Source organism: Mauremys reevesii, linkage group 12 (assembly GCF_016161935.1).
Source record: "Mauremys reevesii isolate NIE-2019 linkage group 12, ASM1616193v1, whole genome shotgun sequence".
In the NCBI taxonomy this organism is placed as follows: Eukaryota; Metazoa; Chordata; order Testudines; family Geoemydidae; genus Mauremys; species Mauremys reevesii.
The window spans coordinates 41169396-41184014 of record NC_052634.1 but is presented as its reverse complement, the minus strand read 5'-3'; the positions used below and the strand labels follow the sequence as shown (position 1 = coordinate 41184014).

At 50.4% G+C, this 14619-nt stretch overlaps 2 non-coding genes across 2 annotated transcripts; both read right to left on the bottom strand.

The window, feature by feature from the left end:
• Nucleotides 1-605: 605 nt before the first annotated feature.
• On the bottom strand, nt 606-678 carry TRNAK-UUU. The gene has a single exon. It is a non-coding gene; the product is annotated as a tRNA-Lys (tRNA).
• A 7454-nt stretch (nt 679-8132) lies between these two features.
• Nucleotides 8133-8206, bottom strand: TRNAT-CGU. Its single transcript has one exon. It is a non-coding gene; the product is annotated as a tRNA-Thr (tRNA).
• Between the last annotated feature and the right edge of the window lie 6413 nt (nt 8207-14619).

Sequence of the window (14619 nt, the reverse complement as noted above, 5' to 3'; positions counted from 1 at the left end):
AACCAATAGGGCTGCCTCCCAGGCCAGGCTGCAGCCCAGCTTCAGGACTCAGAGGAAATCGAGCTCGCATCCCTACCTACAGGACTCCAGGCATGGCCAGGCTTCTGGATCAAACATCCCCTCTTGTGCTCAAGTCACAACAGCTAGCGGGTGAAAGACAGGCTTTCATGGCATTGGAGAGAGCAAGATAGAGCCTTGGAAGACCCAGCAGGGTTTGTGGCACAGGAATTGTCCTCAGATCCCACCGAGACTTCAGCTCAGATTGCAGGATTCAAAGTCCCGAGTGCTGCCCTTACACCATGGGACCAATAGGGAACCCCCAGACCTCTGCTGAGCTCTGGTGTATATGACCCTGTGCGGGCAGCCCTGCATTTGCTCACCAAGTTGTCATGCAGCAGTTTGCTGCACCTCCCAGAGGCCTTTCTTAATCCAGACTGTGAAAGGCCAGTGGGCATGTGAGGAAGTTTCCCCTTCAGTCCCAGGCAGTACATGGCCCTTCCTAGTGAAAGGTGAATTCCTGGGGGAAAAAAGTGATTCAAATAACATTCTGGAGAGATGCCTTCATCAGTTCTGGGGGAAATATCCAATAGGGAAAGGTTACTTTTCACCTGACCAGGGACTTGAACCCTGGACCCTCAGATTAAAAGTCTGATGCTCTACCAACTGAGCTAGTCAGGCTCATATTTCAAAGAAGCAAATTCCATGCAGAAGAGAAACTAATCAAGAAAATGAGAGCAGGAAACAGTACAGAAAACCTGCTACTCTGGCTCTCTTAGCAGTCCTAGCCCCAGCCTGCTCCTCCATCCGGTGCCCTGAGGCCTTATTCTTTTTTTAGTTAAATAAAAAATCCAGGAGAAAACAGTTATACAAAGCAAAACAAAATCACAAACAGAAATGTCATTGGAAATACAAAAATAAAAAAGGAAAATGCAGTTCCCATCACTTTATCGTGTCTGGGCCATTCCTGTATCGAGAGCACCTGCTAAGGTCCCTGTGTGCTTACGAGAAACCTGGAGGAACTCATACCACAGCCTGAACATGAAACTCAACTGCTCCCAAGTGCCGCAGTAAAACCCTTTCCCTGCTGTGACGTTGCACTCCATAGGATTTTATGAATATATGCTAATGAGTGTGAATATGATGTAACTGGAACATGCTTCATGCAAAAGGTCTCTTGTGCAGTATCATTACAAAGCTTATAATCTACTGTGTGTGTTCATCCTATTTGTATGACTCGATCATTCTTGTATCTGAAACTAGAAATATGAACTATAACTCTGTGGTCCTGTTGTAATGATGCAAAGTGTGGGCCATTAATAGTGGTTTGGACTCTTGATGGCTCCCATTAACCAGGACAATTGACTGGAGATGGCTCCATCCTGCACCATCTGTGAGTCAGGCCAGGAAGAATGAAGGCTTGGGGGTCTCACAGGACATGTGACCATGTTACCTGGTACAGGAATCCATCTTAAACCTGGGGCTTTTCCCCAGGAGAGAGACAAAAGATTCCTGCCTTGTACCAAAGCTGTATAAGGGGGTGGAACTGAACAAACATGCTGCAGTCATGAGACATCCCCTAGCTACCACCTGAGCTGGAACAAGGGCTATACCAGGTGAAAAGGTTGGGCCCAGACAAGTGTAACCCTTCTGCCCCTCTGAGCTGGCAGCAACAAGGGCCGGGTTCAGTATCCAGGGGTTCTGTTTCAATAACACAATGCAAAACTGGCTCAAGCCCCCACCCAGTGACCTGGGACAATTACCTACCACCCCCCCCGGGCGCCTCTAGGAGGCAATACTTCTCCACTCGCAAGCACAGAGTCTGAGTGTAGCAAAATCCTTTTAATAAAGGAGGGAAACAATGCGGCATCACGTTGGAGAGACACCACAACCAGGACTATACACAAACCATAAGCAAAAAAACCCACCTCCAAGCACATTTGGCACTGTCCTTTCCCCCTTAGGGTCTTAAGTCCAATCACCCCAAAGTCCAACAACCCAAGAGTCTCTGTCTCTGGTCAGTGCCACCCCAGAGTTCAAAAGTTTATCTGCAGAGTTTTACCCCCCCCCCAGCCTGGGTGGAAATGGTGGGGGCACACATTAAGGGACACCTTATATGGGCCAGGGCCGACTGCCCCGCTTCTCCGTGGAGTTCTGCTGCAGCCTTCACCACGACTGGCTCCACTCCACCAGCTGTGCCGCTCCTCCAGCCAACCCGTGAACCGCATCAGCCGTCCACGCGAACCGCTCCACACTGCTCACTGTTCCACGGGCTGCGCCAACGTGCTGCAGACTGCTCCGCTCTGCCAGCTGCTTAGCGATCGATCTTCAGGCTCCCCCACTCAGTGATCTCAGCTCAGTAAGCTTAGCTCTTTTAGTGATTTCAGCTCTTAGTGGTTTCAACTTGTAGTAGAGGAGCCACAGTGCCACCTTGGCCCAACGTGAATTTAGGTCACCAGCCTCCAGATGGACTCCTAAAGGATTCAAAATTAGCTCTGCTCTTTAACAGTGGAGAAAAGAGGATGTGCAATTGGTGTTCCAGGCCCTCAAAAGGGACCCATGCCATCAGGTACACACACCAGTCCCCAACCTCTCTCCCTTCACTGGGTTTTGGAACCCATGTCCCTTGTCTAGCAAGTACTATTTAATGTAGGTTGAGTCATTTCTGTCATAAAGCAGTCTCATAGTTCCTCATTCACATAATTAAGGTAACAGCACTTTTTTTCCTTCCTGCCCCAATAACAAAGAAATTGGGGATTCCACAGTGTGAAAATAACCATCCCATGCTGCTGTGTGTTATGCTAAGTGGAGTGGGTTTACCAATGCAAATGCACATTCCTAAAATTCCTTTGCCCACTCCTCATAATGTACCACCAGATGTCAGGGTAGATCTCATCCTGACTCTGCTTACACAAGAAATAAGTCTAGTCTGCAAAAGAAGCTTATTGGAAGATCTCTGAGGGTGAGATTTGATCTGTATTGAGTTTTGTACAGTATTAGGCTTAGACTTGCATGTTTTTGGTTTATTTTGCTCTATGGAGAATACAAACTGCACAGAGAAGGAAAAGTTAATGCCTTGGAAAAGCCTCTGTGTGTTAGATGGGTGGGAGGGTGTCTAAAAACCACTTTCCTCTACTTTCTTTTCTCTGAATTCCTTTAGAAAATCCAAAGCAGGAAACAGAACCATTTCTTTCTCTGAGGCTTGAGCTTCGAGACTTTCAAATTATGAGACTGACATGCTGCTAACTGTGCTAAGAAGGCCCAGTGAAATGTTTAGGCTCAGTACATATAGGATCCTCCTACCTGCAGTGACTGGGGCAGGGAAGGAGCCAGGGGTGTGCTGGAAAAAGCAGGGAGATCTGGTGCCCACAGACCTGTCCTGGCGGCTTTCACAGGAGCAAATACACCAATTCTCCCTGCCAGTGAATAATGTACTGGAGCTAATGGCAGCACAGGGGGGATGTTTCCAAGTTGTACACCCACTGCCACATGTTAAAACTCAATCTCCTTTCCCTATGCATTGGGCAAAGCAAGCTGGGGAAACTACATGGATAATGAACACCAGTGCTTCAGACAAGGCTTGAACTCATAACCCCAGCAGTAGCCCCCTTTATACCAACCAATTGCACCACTGCAGGTGCTTTTTAGAGCAAGCTGGGAAGCAGGCAGTTATCAGTCTCTGGGGTTCACACCTTTGCCTGGTAATTGAAAGGCTGATGCATCAAACCTAACTCAAGATGCAGCTTTTCAGTGATGAGACTCCAGGACATTTTAACAGGAAGAAAATCTCCTCGATTCTGGTTTAGTCCCATTTGACTCCTGCCCATCTTCTCCCCCCGCCTCCCCGCCCTGCCCCACCCCTTCTCTTTCCTTCCCCACTGGGGCTGTGCAGAGAGGAGCCCCAGTCAATCTCTGTCACAGAGAGTCTGTATCCCATCAGGGGAGGGAGGGAGGGGTCGCTCCAAAACACTGATAATGGGGAGGGGAGGGGTGTCTGTGATTAGGAGGAGAAAGGATGGAGAACTAACAGTGGGGCCCAGAGAGATTCCCCCAGATTGGGGAGATCCCCTGCTGCCCCCCATCAGCCAGCTGTGGGAAGAACAATTTGGAATTGCTTGGGGAAGCCACCTTTAAAAACACAAGTGTAACATGCTAGTTACATTTTAATAAGACCAAAGCCTCCTCAAACCCACGGTCACAATCACTGCAATGATTTTGGCTTGATATTTTACCGGCCACAGACACAAAGTGAGTCAAATTACAGTTTCCGTTTGGAGTCAGTGCACACACAAGAATCCGGAGGCTTTTAATTCCTTAGGTTCTGCCGCCATTTCATTTCTGTCCTGTTCCAAGATTTATCCTTGTGCAAAGCAACGTTAGGCCCTTGGGAGTGTCCCCCCTGGTCCTGCCTGCTGCCCCGGTCAAGTTAAAAGAGCCGGAGGACCCCTGCCACCACCACCAGCAGCACAAGGGGGCTAAGGCGGTTTCCTGCCCACCCTCGCTCCATGTGGCACGCCACTCCCGGAAGCGGCTGGCACGTCCCTGCGGCCCCTGGGGTGGGGAGTGGGGTCTCCACGTGCTGCCCCCGCCCTGAGAGCCAACTCTGAGAACTGTGGCAATGGGAGCTTCAGGGGTGGAGTCTGCGGGCAGCCGTGCTCAGAGACGCCCCCTGCCCTCCCGCTTAGGGGCTGCTGCCAGAAGGGGGTGCGGGTTGCTTTCGGGAGATGCCTGAGGTAAATGCTGCACCCCTCACCCTCTCCTGCACCCCCAACCCAGACCCCACACCTGCACCCAAACTCTCTCCAAGACCCTGCCCCCCACACACCCTGCTGCAGCACAATCCCCTGACTGAGATCAGACCCTGCACCCAAACTCTCTCCTAGTGCCCAATCCCTCTCCCTCCCACACCCAAACTCCCCCCCCCCAGAGCCTTACACAGCTGTGGGGTGGGGCAGGACTAAGTCCCATTCTGGGAACGACCAAAAATTATACAAACCTGCCTCCCGTGTCCAGCCCAACCTTCTGCTGACGCACCTCAGCCCACACCCGTGCAGGGTTTGAAGCTTCCATTGCTTAAATTCCAGGACACTGAGGGATTTCAGCTCCCCTTTGCCCACAGGGAACCTTCACCCCACTCCCAGCCAGGTTCTTGTCCATGGGATCACTGTAGGGGGGCTGGGTCCCTCCGTGTCTTTTCTCTCTCTCTGACAGGCCAGGGTGCAATAACTGGGGCATCTGAGCACCCAGGACCTTCTGTGGGGCTGCCATTCCCCTTCCCCTTCTGTGGTCTCATCAGTCATTGACTCCAGCCTCTTTTCTACCCATCGTCAGCACCATCCCAAGCCAGCTGCACTCGCCTCAAAAAGACAAAGAGTCCTGTGGCACCTTACAGAGTAACAGACATATTGGAGCATAAGCTTTCTTGGGTGAATCCCCACTTTGTCAGATGAATGTCATGGAAATTTGCAGGGGCAGGTATAAATATGCAGGTAAGAATCAGTCTAGAGATAAGGCTGTTAGTTCAATCAGGGAGGATGAGGCCCTCTTCTAGCAGCTGAGGTGCGAACACCAAGGGAGGAGAAATTGCTTTTGTAGTTGGCTAGCCAGGCACAGAATTCCCACTCCATTCATCTGATGAAGTGGGGATTCACCCACGAAAGCTTATGCTCCTGTACGTCTGTTAGTCTATAAGGTGCCACAGGACTCTGTCGCTTTTTACAGATCCAGACTAACACAGCTACCCCTGTGATACTCAAAAAGACAGTGTCCCCTGGTGGGTGTAAATCACTGACCTCTCTCCTCTCTGAGCACTGACTGCCCCTCTGTTTCCTTGCCTCTCAGTCTGAGCAGATGGGACCTTTCCCTCCAGTGCTGGAGATTCGCCCTTCTCATCTACCCTTGTCCCAAGCAGCACAGCGGGTGGGAATCTTACATGTACTGAGGTGACTTAGGAGCAGAAACCCCCCCAGACCTTCCATGCAATTGGCACTTGCCCCTCACTGAGCAGGACTGAAACTCCTGCAGGGAGACTGCTGGGCCACATCCCCTCTGGGCATGAGCAAAGTAGCAGGGTGAAAAGAAGAACCTGGAGATTGAACCCAGAACCTCATACATGCAAAGCATGTGCTTTACCACTGAGCTACATCCCCAGCTGGGCTGGAGGTTACACTCAGAGCTGTCCTATTTCCAGAGCATCCAATGGCCTAACAGCAGCATGGGGGACATTCCCTGCTCTGAGGGCCAAACCTGCTTTCCTGGAGGCTGCTGGTTCTTAGGGTCACTGAGAACTGATAGAACTGCACTCATCTGGGATTTAACAAATTGTCTTCCATGGAGCAGGGCCAGTTCCAGTGTTTTTGCCACCCCAAGTGGAAAAAAAAATAAAAAAGCTGCAATCAACTGCAGCTCTACCTCTGCCGCTTTTGGCCTCAAGTCCTTCCCTCTGAGCCAATTGCTGCTGAAGCCTCCCCCTTCCATTGACCACCCCACAGACCTGCTTGCTGTGCTGGTGCCTGGAGCCAGCCCTGCCATGGAGACACTGGGAAGATGGGGGGAATCAGGAAAATACCAGGGATTTGTTTATGTTGTAAGTGAAGAATAATTGAAGCAGTTTTGTTTTGAAGTCACTTTTCTGCTGACTGGGAATTGAACACAGGCCATAGCAGTGAAAGTGCCAAATCCTAACCACTAGACCACCAGGGAGGGGCAGATGATGATGATGCTGTTTTTCTTCTCACTTATGTGACACTTTTTTAGGCTACTTTCTATCCAATTTCTGAAGCTGCTCCATTGTCCATTCCCTGAGGGGCTAAGAGCAGAAAGTGCAGGAATCCCTGTACTCAGGGTCACAACCTGAGACCAACCCAAGCCACTGAAACAAACACAAATCATGCTTCGTCCAGCAGGATCACAGAGCAACACAAAGAAACCCCATCAGGAACAATCCTCCTCTGCCTTCATTTACCCCATTGCAACCCTCTCAGCAGCCAACTCTTGCGGGAAGGACACTGAGCTGATAGGAGCACTGGCACAGAAACCAAAGGAGGGGTGTTGCACCCCCTCAGTGAGAGCTGGTCACATTCTGACTCTGGAGGAGGAGGGAAAAGCGATGGCCACATGATGGGGCCAGTATGTGCCACAACATGGTTCTTTTATGTGGGATGACTCTGAACATTGACTGATCTCCACTCCCTTGGATTTGAAGAGATGTTTAGTTGTGCACTTAGGAGGCTGAAGCAATTTTATGGATGGTGACACTAGGATTGAAGGGTTATTTAATGTTGTAGAAATTGTTAAAAACACTTAGTTTAAACTGGAACTGCCTGTTATTAAAGGCTGGTTTCCCCACGTCAGTTCCATAAGCTCTGCTAGAAACACCCTGGGTTCTCTCATGCCTTGGTGGGAACTGTAGGGAATCATCCCCTGCTGCCCTTGGCTCCAAGCTGGTTTTTCTGGGGAGAGGACGTGGAATTGATTTGTTTGCTGTTGAGAAGGGAGCCGGGCCAGTTCTCAGGGAACGAGAACTCCCAGCATCTTCCCAGCCCAGCCCAGGCTGCTGCCTTGTCCCAGCCTCTGTTCCCCTGGGGGCCCTGCGTGTTTGACTCTAGAGCAGGCCGGGAGCAGCAGCTGAGGCAGAGGACAGCCTGGGCCGGGCAGATAAGAAGGAGTTTAGCCAGCAAAAAAGGTAAAATGGCAGTGGAGTATTACCTTGGACTCGACAGCATTTCTCCATTGGTCTGTCTGCTTTGGGGCAAGCACAATAACACGTCCTGCTGCTTTTGTTTTTTCAAATGGCAGCTTAGGATTTTCATTCTCACACACGGTGCACAAAGCAGGACTCAACCTTTGCCGTAAACTAAATGAGCTGCCCACAGATTCTGGCAGCCACAATGAGCATTTGGGTGAGAGCTCAGACCTGCCCCTGTCCCAGAGGGAGACGGGTCATCTGTGTGGGGACTGTACCACTGACCTACCCGCTCCTAACTCCCAAACCTTCAGTAACTCTATTATCAGTGCCTGTGAGTGTTATTTAAACCATAAGAAAAACCACACTGGGCTAGACCAAAGGCCCATCTACCTCTGAATCTTGTCTTCTGACAGTAGCCAATAGCAGGTGCCCCAACAACCAGTCAACAAGGCACCACTGGGAGTTGAACCCAGGATCTCCTGTTTACGAAACAGATGCTTTAGCCAGCTAAGCCATGGTGCCTGTGGGTAGCTATAACACACTGTCTGCGCATACCTGACTCCCTGCCATCCCCACCAGGGCCTGACAAGCTTTGCTTGTGTTTGGATTCTGCAAAGCAGAGAAGCAGGTGAGGTTTTTCTTGCAAGCTCTGTGTGTGTGTGAGTGAATCTTTGGCCAGGTCTGCACTACAAAGTTGTTTCAGCAGAATGATATTGCTCAGGTGTGTGAAAAACACACAACGCTCCCTCGGTCGGCAGCTTGTGGCTGGTGCACACACTGCAATGCCACGTCTGGTGACAAAACTGCCCTGTTTTGCTGACAAACTAAGCCAACTTCGATGAGAGGTCTAGAGCTTTTTGCAGCAAACTTAAAGTGACAGAGTAAACGCTGCTGTTCATTATACCACCATAAATGGCCTTCCCCAGTATCCCACAATGCCCGCCGTGAACTCACCTGCCCTGCACTCCTGCTACAGAGCCATGGGCCCCTCCCCTTTCATCGCTCTGGGAAGTTCTGACAGCTGAGCCTGCTGCTCTGCTCCAGCAGCCAGGAGCAAATCACTGCCGTGGATGCTGCTCTCTCCCACCCTGTGAACACAGAGCAGGGTGGTGGGAACTTCCTTACAAAGCGGGGAGGGGCACCGGCATCTGAAAGTGACACCCCCATGACACCCCTTCCTTCAAGGAGGCTCTTACCGTCTAAATAGGGACGTCTGTTTTCTAGTAAAATCACTAAAAGGGAAGGAGAAAACTCGAAAGAGGTTCCTCCTGGCGCTCACGTCTGTGAACCCGAATACTCTCTCAGTCCTCAAAGAGAGACCTGGAGAAGGAGACTTGCTGAAGCAAAGCCACAGGGGTCTCTGAGGTTTCCCTGGCCCCTCGCGCCTGTCCTGCCTGGCTGATGTCAGCATCTCTCTGTGAGGTCACCACCTCCCTACCACCTTTGACCAATAGTCTGAGGTCCTGCAAAAGGCCTTTGTGATGTCACTGCCACACCCTCCCTTGCTGGGCTAATGTCCTGCCCCTGGCCAGGCACTGTGGAGGTTTGTGCTACTCCCTGTGGATCACCCCACTCAAGAAGCATTCCACTCAAGAAGCATTAGGAAGCAAGCGAGCTAGACAGGAAAACATCAGACGCTGCTCCCAATACTACACTCAGGGTACGTCTACACTACGGGACTATTCCAAATTTGCATAAACCGGTTTTGTAAAACAGATTTTATAAAATCGAGTGCGCGCGGCCACACTAAACACATTAAATCGGTGGTGTGCGTCCATGGTCCGAGGCTAGCGTCAATTTCTGGAGCGTTGCACTGTGGGTAGCTATCCCGTAGCTATCCCATAGTTCCCGCAGCCTCCCCCGCCCCTTGGCATTTCCGGGTTGAGATCCCAGTGCCTGATGGGGCAAAAATCATTTTCGCGGGTGGTTCTGGGTACAGCCTCACCCCTCCCTCCCTCCCTCCCTGACAGCGGCAGACAACCGTTTCGCGCCTTTTTTGCTTGGTGAACCGTGCAGACGCCATAGCACAGCAAGCATGGACCCTGCTCAGCTCCATACCGCAATCGTGGATGTTTTAAACACCTCGCGCACTCTCGTGCAGTATATGCTGAACCAGGACCTTCGAACCGAGGCGAGTAAGAGGCGGATACGGCAGCGCGGCGATGACAGTGATGAGGACGTGGACACAGAATTATCTCAAACCGCGGGCCCCGGCGCTTTGGAGATCCTGATGGTAATGGGGCAGATTCTATCCATTGAACGCCGATTTTGGGCCCGGGAAACAAGCACTGACTGGTGGGACCGCATTGTGTTGCAGGTGTGGGACGATTCCCAGTGGCTGCGAAACTTTCGCATGCGTAAGGGCACTTTCATGGAACTTTGTGACTTGCTTGCCCAGCCCTGAAACGCCATAATACCAAGATGAGAGCAGCCCTCACAGTAGAGAAGCGAGTGGCGATAGCCCTGTGGAAGCTTGCAACGCCAGACAGCTACCGGTCAGTCGGGAATCAATTTGGAGTTGGAAAATCTACTGTGGGGGCTGCTGTGATGCAAGTAGCCAAAGCAATCACTAAGCTTCTGCTACGAAAGGTTGTGACTCTGGGAAACGTGCAGGCCATAGTGGATGGCTTTGCTGCAATGGGATTCCCTAACTGTGGGGGGGCGATAGATGGATCCCATATCCCTATCTTGGCACCGCAGCACCAGGGCACCCAGTACGTAAACCGGAAGGGGTACTTTTCAATGGTGCTGCAAGCACTGGTGGATCACAAGGGACGTTTCACAAACATCCACGCGGGATGGCCAGGGAGGGTTCATGACGCTCGCGTATTCAGAAGCACTACTCTGTTTAAATGGCTGCAGCAAGGGACTTACTTCCCAGACCAGAAAATAACAGTTGGGGATGTTGAAATGCCTGTCGTTATCCTGGGGGACCCAGCCTACCCCTTGATGCCATGGCTCATGAAGCCATACACAGGCAGCCTGGACAGTGGTCAGGATCTGTTCAATTACAGGCTGAGCAAGTGCAGAATGGTGGTGGAATGTGCATTTGGCCGTTTAAAGGCGCGCTGGCTCACATTACTGACTCGCTCAGACCTCAGCCAAACCAATGTCCCCTATGTTATTGCTGCTTGCTGTATTCTCCACAATCTCTGTGAGAGTAAGGGGGAGACCTTTATGGCGGGGTGGGAGGCTGAGGCAAATCACCTGGCCGCTGATTACGCGCAGCCAGACACCAGGGAGATTAGAAGAGCACACCAGGAAGCGGTGCGCATCAGAGAAGCTTTGAAAACGAGCTTCATCAATGGCCAGGGTACAGTGTGACTGCTGTGTTTGTTGATGAACACCCAACCCCTTGATTGACTCAGTCCCTGTAAGCAACTCCCTCCCCTTCGAGTACAGCTTACTTATGCAAATAAAGTCACTCTCATTTAAAAGCATGAATTCTTTATTGATTCATTATAAAAGAGGGAGAGAAGTAAGGGTGTGCTTTGGGAGGAGGAAAGGAGGGATGGAGAAGGCCATTAAAAAAAAATTCAGAGTAACGGCATCCTTCTGGTTGGGCTGTCCACGGGGGTGGAGTGGGCGGGTGCACGGAGCCTCCCCCCACGTGTTCTTACACGTCTGGGTGAGGAGGCTAAGGAACATGGTGAGGGGGGAGGGTGGTTATACAGCGGCTGCAGCGGCACTCTGTGATCCTGCTGCCGTTCCTGAAGCTCCACAAGACGCCGGAGCATGTCAGTTTGATCACGCAGCAGCCCCAGAGTTGCATCCCGCCACCGCTGATCTTCCTGCCGCCACCGCTGATTTTCCTGCCGGTCTTCCTGCTGCCACCTCTCATCTCGGTTGTCCCTCCTGTCCTCACGTTCATCCCTCCTGTCCTCACGTTCACTGGCCTCTTTCCTGTAATTTGAAACCACATCCTTCCACTCATTCAGATGAGCTCTTTCATTGCGTGTAACTTCCATAATATCCGAGAACATCTCATCTCGCGTCTTCTTTTTCCTCTGCCTTATCTGTGCTAGCCTTTGGGATGGAGGAGGGACGATTGAAAAATTTGCAGCTGCATGAGGGAGATAAATATTTAGAAAGATACATTTTACAGAACAATGGTTATACTCTTTCACAGTGAAAAGCACTATTCACCTTACACAGCACATGTGATTTCCCTACAAGGTTGCATTTTTCATCTTAATAGTGACTGCTTGCATCTCTGGGGTTACAGATCTCAGACACAGGTCCAGGCATCAGGATTCAGCTTGCATGCGGCCATGGTAAGCCACTGTCTCAGTGATTTACCCCTCCCCCCCCAACGCATGGCTAATACCACGCTAGCTCCCTGCTAATCCACAACCTTCCCCTCCCCACCCACTGCTTGTCCGGTAGCTTGGGGAAGCTCGCCTCGCCGTGACCAAACAGAAAAGATCATCGGCATTTCACTCCTCCTCCCCGCTTCGCTACGTGCAGGAAAGTGTTTTTTTTAAGCTGCTGCATTCCACGAACCCAGTAGAAAAATGGCCACCCCCCTTACTTAAATTCCTGATTTTTAACCAGGTTATCCTGAACGATATCACTTTGCTGAGGATAACAGAACAAGATAAAGAGCGGATGCTTCTTGAATGCCAGCAGTCACCGGGACCATACGCCGCTATGCTTTGCCACGCAATGATACCTGATTACTTGCTACATGCATGGCATGGTAAAGTGTCCTACCATGGTGGGCGGAACAAGGATGCCTTGCCCAGAAACCTTCTGCAAAGGCTTCTGGAGTACCTACAGGAGCGCTTCATCGAGATGTCCCTGGAGGATTTCCTCTCAATCCCCGGACATGTTAACAAACTTTTCTAAGTAACTATACTGTCTGCGAATGCATCCCAAGTCCTCTGGGCAAATCAATCATTAAAAAAGGCTTGCTTAAAAAACACTGTTTGCTATTTGCAAAGGTACACTCACCAGAGCTCCCTTCCAGGGCGTCATTCTCTGGAATAGTTGCTTGTGAGGGCTGGGAGCAGGGTAATTCCGTCAGGGTGATAAAAAGCTCCTGGCTGCTGGGGGGTCACGGAGTGCTGTGTGCTCTCTGCGAGGTCTTCCTCTTCTTCTTCCTCTTCATCTTCCCCGTCTGCATAATCCTCAGACATGGCAGAGATTACAACCCCCACCTCGGAATCCACGGTCAGGGGTGGGGTACTTGTGGCGCAGCCCCCTAAAATTCCATGCAGCTCATCATAGAAGCGGCATGTTTTTCGACCTGCCCCGGACCTTCCGTTTGCTTCTTTGGTTTTCTGGTAGGCTTGTCTGAGCTCCTTAACTTTCACTCTGCACTGCACGGAGTCCCTGCTGTGGCCTTTAGCCGTCATAGCCTTAGAAATTCTTTCAAATACTTTTTCATTTCGTCTTTTGGAACGCAGTTCTGATAGCACTGAATCCTCTCCCCATATAGCGATCAGATCCAGTACCTCCCGAGCGGTCCATGCTGGGGCTCTTTTTCGATTCTCAGGAGACTGCATTGTTAACTGTGCTGATGAGCTGTGCGTGGTCACCTGTGATGATGAGCTCTCCACACTGTCGAAGCAGGAAATGAATTTCAAAAGTTCGCGGGCCTTTTCCTGTCTACCTGGCCAGTGCATCCGAGTTGAGAATGCTGTCCAGAGCGGTCAGTGGTGCACTGTGGGATAGCTCCCGGAGGCCAATACCGTCGATTGCGGCCACACTAACCCTATTCCGATATGTTAATACCGATATTAGCGCTACTCCTCTCGTCGGGCAGGAGTACAGAAACCGATTTAAAGAGCCATTAAAATCGATATAAGGTGCCTCCTAGTGTGGACGGTTGTGGCGTTAAATCGGTTTTACGCTCCTAAAACTGATTTAAACGCCTAGTGTAGACCAGGCCTCAGTTTTTTCAGAAATTAGTCGACTTTATGGCCAGAAGAGACCATTAGAGCATCTAATCTGACCCCCTGCATATCACACGCCTCCTGTATGACACAAGAGCTACTTTTGGGGCAAACACATCCCAGAAAGGCATCTAGTCTTCATTAAATGGTATCAAGAGATGGTGAATCCACCTCTTTCCTTGGTAGCTTGTTCCTGTGGTGAAACATCCTCGCTGTTGAATTTTTGTGTCTTAGTTGTAATATGAATTTTTCTCTTTTCACCTTCCAGCCATTGGGTCTTGTTATGTCTTTCTCCTGCTAAATTCAAGAGCCCTTTAATAGCCAATCTTTTCTCTCCATTAAGGCCCTTCAACACTTCAATGAAGTCACCTTTCAATCTTCTTTTGATATGCTAAACAGGTTGAGGTCTTTCAATAGCTCCCTAGAAGACATTTTTCTCCAGCCCTCAGAACATTTGGTGGCTCTTTGCTGCCCCAGCTCCAGTTTCACAACATCTTTTTCAAATGAGGACACCAAAACTGGAGGCAGTATTCCAGTATCAGTCTCACTGATGGCGTGTCACCTCCTGTGACGTTATTGACATAATCTGTAACTGTATAGATCACCGTTGCAACCACTGTTCTATATTTGCAGCCAATATTGTAGAAAGGTTGTTGTGTAAGGGGTCTATGGAGAGGTTCTGATTGGCTGATTATAATGATGCTATCTCTATATGTGCATCATTTTGCAGTTGACGTTATGAATATTGGCTCTATGCTGCCCGTATTTCAAACTTGTGCTCTGCTTCTGGGGAACACCCCAGCCATACAAGTTGGTGTCAGTTCTGCCTAGGCTGCTTGATGGCCCATTAAGGACCATCAGCTACACAATTGACCCACTGAGAGAAGGCAAATACCGCTGGAGGGACTTTGCTACAAACTGAAGCTCTACAAAGGACTGAATGACCCATCCCAGCTATGGATGTACTCCAGAGACTTGATTTGGACCTGCAGATTTTGCTGCGGAAGCTGTGCGGCTCTGTTCATGATGGCCAAGAGA